Genomic DNA, 17,075 nt, shown 5'->3' with positions numbered 1-17,075 from the left:
GCCTAAATAAATAACTATTTTGTTTTCGAATACTTTCGCCCTGATGTTCTGCATTCGTTGTTCCAGATGACAATCCAAAATAAATGTGCACACCGCATCGTTGTTGGTTAGCTACTGTTTTGGGTTACATTTCAATAATGCAAAGAAAACATTCCTCCTATGGGTTTTCACACGAAACGTATAGGTAATTAACTTTAAACAAATCTGCTACCAGTAATAAATCCTCTCAGATAAGTGTGTAGGAAAATTTGATTCTACGAATTTCCATATGTTTATGATTTTACCTGTGGGTGGTTATAATTTGAAGGAAGAAACATGTTAAGGGTTGGTCGTGTGTGGATTAAGTGAGAGTGATTTTCATATGTTTTCCATATAATACTTTATTTTATTATTCAGCGTTTTTAAATCGTCTTTAAAATATTACATTAGAGACTTATGTACACCAAAAGATATTTGGAAAATCTTATTAGCAATGTCATGCCACTGTTCTTGGCATTATTCAAATAGAGAATTTAATGGTTTACTTACATGTATGAAAATGAAAAAAAAACCAAAGATTCGAGGAGGTTTAATAGTCTCCATTAAGGATATTACCAAGCTCGTTTGGTAGAAAATTTATTTCTATTTAACCAGTAAAGAAAGTAAAAAGTCGGACTGGGCCGACTATATGATACCCTTCACCACTTTGGGGATATTCTACATATGTATCTTTACAGATGTCGTCTTTTCGAAGGATGCGATCTTTATCTATAAGTAAACGGACTAACATCAATCCTTACACATGCCATTCTGCAATCTATTGCATACTTTGTAAATAGAATTTAAGCAAACTTTACGCAAGCTATTTGGTATGCTTCACTGTTTTAAATGTGATATCAATCAAGCACCCGTTGATTGTTTGGTTTACAATGAACATGAATAGGTCGAAAGTATATATGGAAGGTGTGCTATATTTCAAGGAAACTTGCCCGAGATTAATTTATATTATTTTCAGTACGTTTTGCCAATCGGCCTAACTATGGATCTTTAGTACACCATATACTTAAAATCGGACGAAAGTATATATAGGAGCCATATGTAAATCTGAACCAATTTCAAGAAAACTTGACACAAGGTTGAAAGGTTATAGTAACTTCAGTACATTGTACAAAATTGTGTGCTGGTCGGCCAATCTTTGGTTCTTTAGTGCACAATTTACATTAAATCGGACGTAAATATATATTAGCACACATCATTCTGGACCCAATTCAGTACCCTATGCAAAATTCGTGCAAATCGAAAGATATATAGGGACTTTGGAGACCCATTTACCTTAAATCGGACGAAAATATATATGGAAGCTATGTATAAACACGTCATTCTTGACCTAACTCAGTACTTTATGCCAAATTTCGTGCAAATCGAAAGATATATAGGAACTTTGGTGTCCCATTTACCTTAAATCGGACGAAAATATATATGGAACTATATCTAAATCTGGACCGATTTTCATGAAACTTAGCACACATCATTCTGGACACAATTCAGTACCCTATGCCAAATTTCGTGCAAATCGAAAGATATATAGGGACTTTGGAGACCGATTTAGCTTAAATCGGACGAAAATATATATGGCAGCTATATCTAAATCAGGACCGATTTTCACGAAACTTAGCACACATCATTCTGCACCTAATTCAGTACTCTGTGCCAAATTTCATGCAAATCGAATGATATGTAGGGACTTTGGTACACCATTTACCTTAAATCGGACGAAAATATATATATATATATATATATGGGAGCTATATCTAAATCTGAACCGATTTTTCCCAATTTCAATAGGGTTCGTCCTTGGGCCAAATAAGTGACTTGTTCCAAATTTCATCCAAATCGGATCATAACTGCGACCTGTACTTTGTTCACAAAAATATATGGACGGACGGACGGACAGACGGACATGCATAAATCGACTCAGAAAGTGATTCTATGCATATTCTCAAAAGGAACCATGGGTCTATCACGTTTCCTTTTGCCTGTTACAAACATATGCACAAAGACATAATACCCTGTGCCACAGTGTGGTGAAGAGTATAAAAACGGGTTATATCTTAATAAGCGGTTTATGTATTTATATTGTAATTCCATGCTGCTATTTCGGTTTTTGAAGAAATCGCACCGAAAATAATGCTTTTATACTTTGGACATTTGTTTACTCAAGAACAATACATATGGAACAAGGTTTAAAAAATATAGGACATACAGGACACACATAGAGTACATACATTTTATATATACACTTAACTATATTAAAATACACAAATATAATAGTACCATACTAAAATTATTTGACTATGAAATTTAAGATTTCGGAAAATAATTTTAAATTTACTCTCGACTGGAAATATTGAAAATAGTTATCGAACAACATTCAGTATCCAGCAAAAAATTGATTTTTGGCAAAATGCTTTCGTCACAATATGGAGTTTTTCAATAACTCGAAACCAAATATAATTTTTATAGTTGGTTTTTAAATATTAGTTTGAATAAAACAATCTATAATGTTCATAACATCCCAAAAATAAAAAAAATATATATTAAAATTGCTGTTGGAAAATTCTGTGTGTATATGTGAAACGACTTAAGGGGACCCCCCCATTCTCGGGGTCGAAATTTTTGTTGATATAATTCGAATCTACACTGATTACAGAATGTCTCTACAAAATTTCAAGTGAAAATCTCAAGAACTGTTGAAGATATATCCGATTTATTGTGTCAGCATCAAGTGACGGCTGAAGGGCTTCTCAAACTTTAAACGCGTTTTTCTCTAAACATTTTTTTGCGAATGGCGGGCACGATAACTCAAAAACTAATAATCCAATCGGTTCCAAATTTTGCAACGTTTCTCTGGGAGTGTATAGCTCTCGTATGAACTAGGATAAAGCCAATCGGTGAAGATCTTCCTTATTTTTTAACTTGGTTTTTGGTAAAAAATCCGCGATTTTTCAAAAATATTTTTTTAAAGGGCCACCATTTTCTTAATTTTAGAGCGAAGTCAATAATCCTAGTTCATACGAGAGTCAGACATGTACTCTTTCTAACACCGTTGGAATTTTCGGATTCCGATGTTCCAGTGAGGAGTTATCATGCCCGCCATCAAAAATAAGGACTTTTCTTTAATTACAAAAAACAACAACAAAACAATAACAAAATTTTTTTGTAAATTATTTTTCTTCTCTTTTAAATCTTCAATTATATATGTGCAAAGTTACAAACCTTAACAAGCATTGGTATTGATTTACCAGCCCATTGAAAATCTTGAAAAAATAAAATCGAGAATGGGGGGGGGGGGGGGGGGGTTCCCTTAAACCAATCTATGCACATAGGCATACGTGTCGTTGGTGTACAATCTTACAATCGACAATCTTAGCTTGTTTGGTGCACCATTTACCAAGAATATATACGGGAGATATACATAAATAAATCTGAGTCGATTGCAACCAAACCTATCGTTTTGTCCTGCAGACGGACAGGCATGCATAAATCGACTCAGAAAGTGATTCTATGCATATTCACAAAAGTAACCATTGTTCTATCGCGTTTCCTTTTGCACATGAATATGCACAAAGAGGGGTATACAAATTGTGATTCTGCCACTGCCTCATATCGTGCTTTAAGAGCAGACTATGGTTTGCATATCGTCCATCTACACAAGCAAGTGGCAAAATTGTGAAGAAATTTGACTGGAGCGATTGCAAATATTCGCCATTATTTCAATAAGGGTGATTATAAGGCCATTTTTACTGCTGCTGTAAGTTAACCAAATGTGTCGATTCCTGGTCGTACTCAAGATTTAAGACTGTTTTTTGAAACATGGTCATAAAAAGTCTAGCTCACGCAAAAACTGATACCAACTGGCCATTTACAACGTTGTAGATACGTTGAATGGGTGCTTGAACAAAAGACGGTGGACGGAAATCTTTCGAACAAAATGTTAATAAACTAAACTGTCCTAGTTGAGGTTCTGAGAATCCTCAAGTAATTAATTAATCAAGGTATAGCAAAAGCTACAAATGCATCCAGAAAAATTCACAGTTTGTTGGGGTTTATGGGTTTTGGCATCATTGGACCTTTAAAGATCGTAACGTAACCGTGATTGATGAGAGTTACCGTGCGATGATATATTTTGCCCAAAATGCAAGAGGTTGGTTTGCATGAAATGTGATTCGAACATTGAGAGCGGTAACAACCACCTTTGAACAAATTGAAATGGAGTCTGCCAAAGTGGGTTTGGCAGTAAATGGCGAGAAGACCAACTGATGGTATCAACGCGGAAGACGTCCAGTAGACTCGGACCAACTGTGGCACTTGAGAACTACAGCTTCGAGGTAGTCAAATATTTTATATACCGTGATAAACGAATGGCTTCAGTTTTGAAATTCGGAGAAGGATAGTGTTGGCCAACAGACGCTACTATGGTCTGAGCAAGCAACTCAAAAGCAAGACCACCTTCCGCCAGACCAAACTCACACTCTACAAGACGCTGATACTACCCGTGCTGTTATATGGATCTGAAGCACGGGTACTTACGCAAGCAGATGAGACAGCTCTTGGAGTATTTGAGAGAAAATTTCTCTGAAAGATCTATGAACCATTAGTTGTACCAGCTATTCTCGGACATCGTCATTGTTAGACGTATTGAGCTGCAGCTAGGTCATGTGGGAATGGATGAAGATGCCCCAGCCCAAAAGGCATATAAAAAACGAACCAGCTGGAAATCTTCCTTAATCTCGTCTTATGGAACGAAAATTCTGCCACAAGCCAGCTAAGTAAGTAAGTTGTTTGAACAAGATGGTGGTACACGGCACGCGAAACATTTGACTTATTGAGAGGCAAGTTTGGTGCATATTTTATTTCTCGTTCGAGATCGGTCAATTAGCCGCCTAGATCGTACGATTTAATCTTTTTTGTGGGGCTGTGTTAAAGCCCATGTCTAAATAGACACATTGAAGCATTTATTCGTAAAATACACGCCGGAATGTTTGATGATAAAATTGGATAAAGCGGATGAAGTCGCGGCCATCAATTGCAGTAAATAATTTCCATTTATTAAATTACAATGGTTACCAAAAAATAATCTCAAAATTTATTTTTCAAAGGTTTATAACGCAGCGGGATATTGGTCCTAGACCAACCTTTTTGTCGTATCTCGACTAGAAATGCCCCTCCGTCCATTATAATTTGTACAGTAGTTTGAGTAATGATCGGTTAATATTTAGGGGAAGAAATGTACAAAAATCTTTAGTATTGTTTGTATTCTATGGCGCGTATATTTACTTCTAGCATAGGGGAGTTGCCAATCTCCTACTAGGCGCGTCTTCCCGGGTGGCGGATGGGAAGGGAGTCCCATTGATGTGCAGAGTGAAACTGATCTAGATCTTCTAGATCAACTTTTCTCTGCACTTCGTGGGGATACGCTTCCGGAGGAACTGCTACTGAATCTCACCCTAACTGATGGTGAGCTGAACACCACGGTGATCCCAGCCAATACTACAAGGCGGACTACATCACATTCGCGTGTGACGAGACGCGAATGTGATCTCGGAGAGGGTGGTACACCTCATCAAGGGTAAGATGAGGTACGTAAGGAAATTCGAAAGAATCTATCCGCACGCTCTCCATCGAAATGGACACGATCTCCCTCCCGAATCCTACTACTCGCACCAAAGCGGTAGAATCCGCGAAGCCCACTGTCTCTGACAAAGGCGCTAATCCGACTTCTGACCTGAAGCCCAGCTCGAAGCCGAACCCTAGTAAGAATGCACAGGAAAATATCAAGATCCAGCTTCTTCTCAACAACCGAACCTGCTCTAATCTACAGCATAATTAGAAACCTAAAGTGGTTAGGAACGTACAACCTTGACACGTAACACATCTTCTGTCTTATTCCTATAGCCATCGACCTTTATTCCTATCTTACCTTTTTTATATATTTCTATAAGCTTCTCATCTCCCTTTATTTCCCCAATCTTCTCTCCCCTACAGATCTGTTCTTATCTCTTCTCGTGGATGATCACAACGGACCTAACTGGTTTCAGAGTGCTGCAGCCACATAAGTGACTGCACATCCCCAAACCTAACCTTACCTACTTCTAGCATATCTAAATTGATACTAATTATATTGTGGTATGTACTCGGACATGGGGGTTATACGTAAATATATAGAGGTGTCTAAGTGTTATGATATTGTTTAGAATCATAATGTCGCGCTGATAGCTATAAAATTATACATGAGCTTCCAGTTGTGGTTAAGAAAATAAGCGGACAATATTTAGCGGGTCAAATGAATCTATACATCTCACTCTCTCTTGATTTTGCTATCTATAATTCTATCTATGACTCTAAAGATTTTTCTATGGGTTAAAGATCTGATGATGGTGCTGCCATTATTAAACACCGATGTTTGATTCCCGCAACCAATATTTGGCATGTTTCGGTGTATGTTTGGGGTTATTGTTAAGCTGAAACCCACAAAAATTATAATAATAATTTGTTGATTAGTACGAGCCTCTCTCTGTGATGAACTGCCACAACTGCCCTTTTTAAAAAATAAATTTTCAGAGATCATATGTTAGTATAGTAAAGTTGCTTAAGTTTTGTCCAGGCAAAAATTGGATCGATTACGTTTTTGCAACTGAAAAACAACACGTTTATGTTTATTTTTGAAAAAATTGCTTTGCGTTGCGTACCACCGATTCAAATAAAAAGTTTAGGTATTTTTCTAAATGGTATGTTTTTTTGATAACCTCTTCTATAGTTCTTCAATCAGAAAACTGTCAAACATATAGTTATTTGGTTCAAAAACTATAGGCGTCGTCTTTAGCCAGATCCGAACATACATTCAAAATCGCTTAACTATGGTCCATAACTCCGGCCTGTATTTTGATTACAAGTTATAATGGACACACGGACGGACACACACATAGCTAGATCGATTCGATAACGATCGGTACATTAAAAATTGTCTTGTGCCGCGCAAATTTTATTTCTTACACTATATACTCGTATCTTAATTATGAATTTTAACTGACAGACAATTTGAAGCGACTTACGTTGGTAGCTCCACATATAACTGAAACAGCTGAAGCTAAATATAGTTATGTAACATAATTACAATAAATGTCCAAATAAGTTTAGAAGTTTGCACCGATTAAAAATACACAATTTGTCTTAATGGTGTCTAATGTCATAATTATTTTGAGGACAAAACAATGGCCTGAAGATTTTTACGTTTACTACCGTTGGAAGCAGCTGACTGTCCAATAAAATCATCAACCCCCAATAAAAAGACAACAATTATAAAAGTATTTGCATCTTGACGACAACAGTTTTACTTGGACAATTTATTGAAAATCAAGATGCCATCGATTTGTAATTATGATGGGTTTTTCGATGACTTTGCAATTGTTTCGAGCCTAATTTACTAATAAGTCAGGTATAATTATGATTTAATTGAGATCACTTTGACGGGGGGGAAATTAACAACTGGCGAAGGGATGAAAATACAGGTAAAGGATTTTAGTGTGAAAGAGGTCAGTTGAATTGCTAATAACTGTTGGACGGACATGTGTGCGTGTGTCTCGGCAGTTGGGATTAATGGCGAACGTTACGTTTTTATGATTTATGACGGGTCGATTGTTTTGTCGGGGTCGTTGTAACACACATTTAATTGTTTATTTATGACACTTACCCTGATCTGGACGCAACGCAAATCCAACTCGACGTGTTTACTTAGGTCTGTGTGACACGTTTTTCTATTTTCATTTTGTCTTTGCTACATAGTTGTTGTTGCTGTTGTGAAACCATTAAATGGTGGTTAAGGTAGATTTTATGCTGTAACTTTAGAACGGATTTCAATTTAAAACAAAGGGCAACAAATATTTAAAGAAGGATATTTTAGTTTTTTTTCTATATGTTACCTTTTTGGGAAAATCAATGGACATTTTGGAACTTTCTAGTTTCATTTTGGTTTGTGATCTAGTTAATATATTTTTGTGGTTTGACTTCTCTAATCGTTGAGATTAGGGTGCAGGTATGTAGAATATAGGGTCAGATTTTTTGTCTACCAAATTCACTATAAGATATATATTTCAGGCGCATATTTTGATGAACTTGAATACTGAACTTAGAGGTATGAAACACAATTATCATATATCGGAACCCGGTAGATAGTTTTTGTCAAATTTGAACCTTAAATAATGACCGATCATCATTACACCATTGTAAAATGGGACACTGCAATGGGGGTCTACGTACAAATCAAACAATCAAAATCAACACAACAACAAGTCAAAATTAAATTTGAAGATAGATAATATAAATTCACTCCTTCTAATTTCTACCCCACAACATTTTCAACATTTTGCTGAAATATAGTTTTATGAGGTTGGTGTGTACGAAATGTCGAATTCTTAAGTGATTGTATAAAACTGCATATATTTCTTCAATACACTTCTCCCAACCAAATTTTAAAGCGTAGATGCCTGTCGTAAAAAATTTTGGTCTTTAGAATTAATAAACTCTGATATCGAGTAGTTTAGACTGTCTTCATTTTCATAGTGTTTGCCCCTTAAAAACAGCTCTAAATGCATGAAAAATGAAAATCGGTCGGCGAGAGATCCGGTGAATATGGTGGATGCTGCAAAACTTCATATTCCAGTTCGTTCAGTTTCGCAATTGTTTTGTGTGATGTATGCGGCCGAGCGTTGTCATGGAGAAGTGGCGGGCCATGCCGATTTACAAGCGATGGGCGTACAATTTTTAACTTATCGTGCATCTCATCAATGCACTGGCAGGACTTTCATCCTGATAGCAAGTTCCCTCGTGGATACGGCTGGATCCGCTTCCACTAAAGCCTTCAGGTCATCATTCTTCACAGACGTTTTGGGTCTTCCACACGGCTCATTTTGCAGTGAAAAATCGCCAGTCCGAAATTTTTCGAATCAACGCCTATTTTGCTGATATGAATCTCAGGCAGTGGACAATACGACTATGAATGAGGTTATGTCAAAGACAAAGGTATAACGAAAACAGGGAGATAAACGTCTGCATGTAAAGATAATCTGACATTTCATACGCACCAACCTAAGATATAATATAATGCGAATGGAGTATCAAATTGGAACCAAAGCATACACAACCTACTATTTTAACCAAGCCTTTATAATTCACTCCTTCTAGTCTTCTAAATCTTGTGTGCATCGACCGTAATATGTATTCAATCTCATCCAAACTTGACACATTGGAATATTTTTACTAGACCATATCAAGACAGTTCTTCAACCACTACTGATACATCTCCCACTAAGTTTCAAAATTTTTAAGACTTGTAAATTTCATATGAAGCTAATTAGTATCCGATTTGTTAAAATACATATAAAATATATGATATAAACCGAATGGTGTGTGGGGTTAAACCTAGCAGACTTTAATATTTATACTAACCATATATCTAACCATTATCTCTAGTACATCTCTAAAAATCGGGGAAATGTAGATGTGCATAAAAACGACAATTATTGACAATTACTTTGCAAAATGTTGTATAAATCGGAAGTAAAATCGAACTTAAATATATAAAGCAGCTATATGTAAATCTGAACCGATTTAAAAAAAAACCTGCATCTGTTCTTAAATCAAGACCAATTCAACAATGTTGTCTCAATCGAACAAACATTGGGAGTTTGGTGCTCGATTTACATACAATCGGACGAAATTATATATGAGAGTTATATCTAAATCTGAACCATTTCGCCTTAATTCAGACGCATTGTGAAGTTTTGTCTTAATCGGACACACTTCGGAGATCCATTAAAATAAAATCATACGAAAATATATATTCACATACGCCCAATGAATACATGGATAGTATGGGACTGGAATTCGACATCAGTCCAGTTGTTGTTTTCAGTTCAAAGTCTGACATTGATCCAAATGGAACCCATAACTATGTCACAAAGCATACAAATTTTCGTATTTGGGGTTTTGAGAATCCTCAAGTAATTGAAGAGAGACCTTTACATCCCGAAAAAATCACAGTTTGATGCGCTCTTTGGTCCGAATGTTTACTTTACTTCTTCGGAAAAGACTTGGAGAGTGTAAGGTTTCAACAAGATGGTGTCACATGCCACATAACTCGAGCGAATATGCGATTTGACAGATAAACCTTCAACTCTTGAGCGCTTAAAAACCAACATTCGTCAACTTATGGCTGAAATAACGCCAAAATTTTATTTATTTTCTATTCACTAAGGATCAGGTTGGAAAAACCGTGAACTGGCATTTTGTAGGAAGATTTGACACCACATAACAATTCTGAAATTTGGAATGTGGTTCACTGATGGAAAGTTAGAAATATGTACAAAAGGGTTTTTGGAAACTATAAGTGCACGAAAAGTACTAAACTTTACTAAATTTAGTTCTAATTGAAATTTTATATGAAATACAGATTGAGAAGTGATGTTGATGTTTGGAAATGGTTTAAGGAATTCGTACTTATGTGTATAAAAAGTACAAAATGGTAGTAAATTTTTTATTATTTGCATTTAGTTGAACGTAAAATCGCACTTATGTGTACGAAATGGTGTGAGTTGGATTTAGATAAACAGATAGAGTTGGAATCTTCAAATTGGAAATTAAACTGAATGTTGGATTGTAGGATTGAGGTAGTTTAGGTAATTCGTACTTATTGATACGAAGAGTACTATATGGAAATAAATTTAGTACAAATTGGAGTTTGCTTAAGTGAATAGAGTTGAAAACCTAAAATTTGGAATTAAGTTCTCTGGTGAGGATTGAGCTATAGAGACAGCTTTTAAAATTCGTATTTATGTGTACGAAAAGCATTAAACGGCATTAGATTTGGTACAATTTGATTTTGGGTGAACGGCGACCGCTGGAAACCTAAAATTTGGAATAATGGTTGAAAGATATTGTTGAGGTATGAAAGCTTAGTACTTATGTGTACTAAATTGTACTTTATTTGGTAAAACTTGATTATGTTTGAACGTATACGGAACGGTCGGTTTGCAAATTCTTCATTATGTGCACTAAATTTGATACAATTTAGATTTGAGGGATTTAAAATTATAGAATTAAGGTAGTATTGGAATTTCGTACTTATGGATACGAGAAACACTAAATGGTAAATCCTAAAATTTGGAAATAAAATTAACGTTGCAGTATAGGATTGGCATGGAGGTAGTTTTGAAAATGCGTAATTATGTGTACTAAATCGTACATAGTTTAGTAAAATTTAGATTTGAGTGAAAGGACAGAGATGGAAAACTTATATTTGAAAGTAAAGTTATTGTTAGAGTACAGGATTGAGACAGTGTTGGAAATTCGAACTCATAAGTACGAAAACTAGTAAATGGCACTAGATATGGAACAATTTGAATCTATATGAATGGATAGGACAGGGTAACTGAAATCTATGAATACAATTACAATTGATGAAGTTTTGAAAAATCGTACTTACGTCTACGAAAAGTAATAAATGGTACTGAGTTTGGTTGGTGAACGGAGTGCATGGCTGATGTAGTTCTGTTAATTCGTACTTATGGGTACAAAAATTGAGTAAAATTTGGACTTTGGTGGAATTAATATTACTGTTAGAGTGTAAGATTGAAAAGAAATTAGAAATTCTTACTTTTGAGTATGAAACGTACTAAATTATACTAAATTTGGTACAATTTGGCGTGGGATAGAGCTGGATAAGTGTAGGATTGAGATATGGAAATTCGAGTTTATATGTACGAATAGCATTAAATTGGGGATGTGCAGAGGAAATACTCGGAGAATAAATGAGAAACGGCCATATGAAATGACATGTTAAAGGAGAACGCAGAAAAAGAGCTTATTGATCCATGTAAACAAGGGCACCAGTTTCCATGATTGCCCAGCACTACATTAAATGCACTAATTTTGGAACAATTTGCATTTGGATAACAGAGAGAGCCTAAAATAACATTTGGAATAATGATTACTGTTTTTAAAATTCTTATTTATAAACAGTTCTAAGGTACTAAATTTGGTACAAATTGATTTTGTGTGATTTTGCCTGAATTTTGAAATACAAATTACTGTTGGAGTGTAGAATTGAGGTAGTTTTGGAAATTCGTACTTACGGTTAAAAGTACTAAATTTAGTTTGATATATGGATGTAGTTTTGAAAATGTGTACTTTTGTGTTCGAAAAGTGCTGAATGGAACAAAATGTGGCACCTCTAGGCATTAGGCAAAAAATTCGGATATTAATGTAAATGTGTATGAAGATTACTAAAAAGTATTATACTTGATATTAGATGTAGGAATAGAGGTGGAATTCGGAATTATAGTACAACAAATTATACAGTATTCATGATTTCCATTGTTTTGTATTTCCTTTCCGCGTACGAAGTAGCGGGCATCCCTAGTATATTTTATACGTTTACTTCTGAAAATATGAAATGGATAACTCTGAATATGGCAATTATATCTTAATCTGAACCGATTTGAACAAAACTCTACACATACCATTGTAGTCTCAAGTTTGTGGCCCATGAATATTTCTGTGTCAACAAACGTACTGTCTTTCGGGTGCCATTTACGTGAAATCGGGCGATATTATAAATGAGTGGCATATCTAAAACAGAACCGATATAAACCAAATTTGACACACATCTTTCTAAGTTCGATTCAGTACACAACGATTCAGGCCAAATCTCGTGTCAGTTGCAGAGTTTTATTTACATGAAATCGGACTAAAATATATCTGTCTTATTCTGAACCAATTCTCAACAATTTCAATAGGGTATCTAAATTTGATTTTTTGTTTGAACATTTTGCAGAAAATTGTCAATGCCGAGTCATTACGGACGTTTCCGCCAGAAAATAATACGTATTAACGAATATTTGAATTATCGCTTTGGGAACATTTAAAATTCATGATGAATTTACAAATGCGTGTTATTATTACTTAAAAGAGTATAGCCAAGGTGAAATGCCTTTCAACTTTTTCCGTAAGTCTTTTTTTCCACTTAAAATCCTCTTAAAATAAATCATTTGTTTGAAAGTAATAAAACAAATCTTTAACCCAAGTTTTATTTTTATGCTCGTTTTTCCAAATGTATGTACTGCTGACATTCTGAACACATACAACTCGACTACCGACAAATACATTTCTTCTAGTCAGTGTCGGTGTATTTCATTTGTGTTGTGTTTAAAGAAAATCCTTGCGTTCGACTACTACAACTGATTATCCTGTGTGTCATTGTGTCGCTTAGTAACACACTTTTCCACTTTGAAATTGAGAATGTTTGTGTGTGTGTGAGTATTTATTTCATCATCCAGGAAACTAGGAAAACTCACACCCCACACACATCCTCTAATAATCTCATCAGTAATGTAGGGAGGATTTCATCATCTTTTTGTGGGAGTTGTTGTTTTCTCGTCACAAGTGTTCTCTTCATCTGCCACGACGACGAGCAGAAGAGTTTCATCATCTCCTACCAATACACATAGAAACAGAGCTATTCGTACAGGTAGTTTCCGCCACCAACAACAACTACAATGGAAACGAATGAACCGACGAACTTAGTTGTGTTCATAATTACACCATTGTTCTGGGATATGGATCTACACACACACACACATTGAATATCCCATCATCATGAAACAGGGGAGGTTGTGTTAATTTGAATGCTGATGGGTAGAAGTTGAGAATCTAATGGATGAAATTCCGAACCGAAGAAATCTTCACCAACAATTGCATCATACCGAGTAAGTGTTAAGCTATGCAGGGATTTAAATCATATGGAAATCCAATGACAACGACAATTTTCAGGGAACTTTTTTAATCTACAGATGTAATGAAAGTTGAAGGATTTGTAGGATATAAATGAATACATTTTGCAAAACAAAAATAGTTAGAAAGAAGTCGAGGAAGAATCATGCAGAGCACAGATTATCCCGATGCAAAAATATATGGCTAAATTTATTTTGCATCGAAATTTACGGTAAACCTTCGAATGCAAGAAGTTTGGCGATACATACATAATTTATTTCTTAAATTCCCTTTGTCTGCATTTAAATCAACACGACATCAATTACTAGTAGCATGAGACTAGTAGAATGAGACATGGAACCGATCAGATACAGATATAATTCCTATAGATTTGTTCGTTCGATTTTATGCAAATGGAGCACCAAACTCTGAAATTTGTTTTGATTGAAACGAAATTTTGAAATTTTGCATATCGTATTAAATTTAGTCTAGAAAACTGTGTGTCAATTTTTTTTTAGAAATCGGTTCAGATTTATTTACAGTTATATATTTTAATCTGATTTTACACACCAAACTACCCACTTTTGTCCGATTTGAGACGAAATTTAGCATAACGTAATGTTGTTGGATGTATACTCTCACCCTGTTGCTTGCGGAGGAGGTCATCGGATTTATATACAGGTTTTATTATTCGTTGTATTCGCTGTTGCAAACATAAATTTACTGTGAAAAATTTAATTTCTGGGGGCCGGTTCAAATCGGACATTCCATTCGCCAGAAGGAGTTGACCGATGGGTCCCACCTTCAAAATTGATCTTGGCTTGGTATAAGTATATGGTGCAAAGTGTGGCTCAAATCGGACATTCCATTCACCTTATATTGGGTTCATAAATATTAAAAATGTTGACCCTTTGTGGGGGAGTACCAGAAGGAGTAGACCATCTTCAAAATTGATTTTCCAATCGCCTGATATTGGATTTATAAGTATTGAAAATTTGTGGGGGAGGTACCAGAAATAGTGGACCAATGTGGGCATGGTTAATAAAATAGGTTATGCAAAACTGGGTTCAAATCGGACATTCCATTAGCCTGATATTGGATTTATAAATATTGAAATATTTTTACCCTCTGTGGGGGAGGTACCAGAAGGAGTGGACTAAAGGGTCCAATCTTCCTACCTGATTTAGGCTAGGTAAAGATAATAGGTTGTAGAAAGATTCATAAAAATCGGATACTCCGTTTGCGAGTTATTATAAAATTAAGTTTTAGCACAATTTTCAGGAATTTGTGGGGTAGGTACCAGAAGGAGTATACCGATATTCCCCCTTTTCGAACTTATACTAAGTTTGGAAAAAATATTAAGATCAAAGTTTGGATGAAGTCGATTATTCCCTTCGAGAGTTATCGTGCTCACCAGCCAGACAGTCAGGCGGACGGATATTTGCAAAATTTGAAACGTATTTGGTCCAAAGAAACATGGTGTCTAAAACCAATTCAGAATGTGTATAGATCGATTAAAATAGTTTCACATATTAAATTTTGTCCGGTTTCATGTCAGTAGTCTTCCAAAGATTCAACGCTCTATCGACAGATCATTGTATATATACGACCAAAATTAATATAGAAGGACGTATGTTGTATTTGTTTATATCGGTATATATTTTTCTGTACCTGACAACAAGAATTTAAGAAGCATCCTTATATATAGCCAAAGTTGTGAAGGGAATCATATGGTCGGCCCCCTTTAACTTTTCGACTATCCTTGCTGGTGTCATTGTGGACTATATCTTTCCAAAATATAACTAAAACATTTTTATAACTTAAATATTTTATTAAAAATTACATATTTTTGAATAATTTTTTAGCATATTTCTATGGAAATTTGCAAAAGAACAATATTAGTAGGGAAATTAGTCAAGTAATTAGCCACCTTATTAGAAGCCGATTTAAAAATATCCTAATTTCTTAAAATTTTGAATATATAAGTATACGTAAAAATACGCGTATCTTATATAGACAACTTTTGAAAATCGTTGAATGTTATTATCGAAATACACTTGGAAAGTTGATCGATGATCGATTTCTTAATGAAAAATTGTGTTCAGCGGCGAATCTCATATTTGGCTCAATATGTAAGTATTTTTGTATTTTGTGGGTTTTGGGCCATATAACACTACTTCACAAATTTCGGTATTTTGAGGAGCTTGGACACGTACTTCAACCACATTAGCTCTAATTTAGATTCTCATTGAGAATAAAATCTCCCTACCAAAAATAATCAATACTGGTTCAAGTTTCCAACTACACCTTTTTCACATGTTATTCAAAACATATCAAATGTAATTCGAGAATTCTATTTGTAATTCACAACATATAATTTGCAATTCGAGAATTCCATTTGCAATTCACAATATATCAGCTGTAATTCGAGAATTTCATTTGTAATTCCTAGAATACCTTTCGAAATTCATAGAATTCCATTTGAAATTCCAAGTATTTGCGTTTGCGTTTCATAAAATTTCCCTTGAAATTAATAAAATTCCATTTGAAATTTAAATAATTCCATTTGAAATTCTTAACATTTGTTTTGAAATACATAACATTCCATTTGTTTTTCATAACATTTAATTTTAAATTCGAAAAATATTATTGGTAACACAAAAGGAATATGTATGAATTCGAGATGAATTGTTATGAATTACAACTGAAATTTTATGAATTACAAGTGAAATGTTATGAATTTCAAATCGGATTCTTTGAATTTCAAATGGATTTCTTTGAATTTCAAATGAAACTCTAAGAAATTCAAATGGAAATATTCGAATTACAAATGAAAATTTTTAAATTTCAAATGGATTTTTTTGAATTTCATACGAAAAGTTTAAAATTACAAATGAAACGTTGTGAATTACAAATTACATACTCGAATTACAAGTGAAATGTTATGAATTGCAAATTGTGTTTTCGAATCACACATGTAATTATCGAATTGCAATTGAAATGTTTTGAATAAAATTTGAAAAATGGAATACTATTTTTCGGAGCGTGATCAATCTACTATATAAATCTCCCGATTGACTTTAGGAATTTTGAATGCATCCCACATGGTAGAGGGTATAAATTGACTTTCTTACTTTGTTTTATCCTTAATCGTTTGTCGTGCTGCCCATATACATATTTATACAAACAAAATGTACCTCATTGGTATATTGATTTTAGTCCCCAAGTGTCTTTAAACCGTATCCGTTTGAAAATAACTTGAAGGGAACAAG

The sequence above is a fragment of the Musca vetustissima genome, unplaced genomic scaffold (assembly GCF_032173495.1).
Source record: "Musca vetustissima isolate MV318-11 ecotype Yass unplaced genomic scaffold, APGP_CSIRO_Mvet_v1 utg24870, whole genome shotgun sequence".
Classification (NCBI taxonomy): domain Eukaryota; kingdom Metazoa; phylum Arthropoda; class Insecta; order Diptera; family Muscidae; genus Musca; species Musca vetustissima.
The sequence above is the reverse complement of the archived record's forward strand: the minus strand, read 5'-3'. Positions refer to the sequence as shown.